This window comes from Carlito syrichta, unplaced genomic scaffold, assembly GCF_000164805.1.
Source record: "Carlito syrichta isolate Samal-C Ts95f unplaced genomic scaffold, Tarsius_syrichta-2.0.1 Scaffold303279, whole genome shotgun sequence".
Classification (NCBI taxonomy): domain Eukaryota; kingdom Metazoa; phylum Chordata; class Mammalia; order Primates; family Tarsiidae; genus Carlito; species Carlito syrichta.
Window position 1 is genome coordinate 1005 of NW_007247375.1, and position 248 is coordinate 1252.

Sequence of the window (248 nt, forward strand, 5' to 3'; positions counted from 1 at the left end):
CGGAACCTCAATGTGACTCTGGACCATATGGACTTAATTGATACCTACAGAACACTCTATCCAAAGACCACAGAATGCACATTCTACTCATCACCGCATGGAACGTATTCTAAGATCGACCACATAATTGGCCATAAATCAAGCATAAGCAAATTAAAAAGGACCGAAATTCTACCATGCACCTTCTCGGACCACAGTGGAATAAAAATAAACATTAACACCAACAAGGTCCTCCCAAAACCCACAAA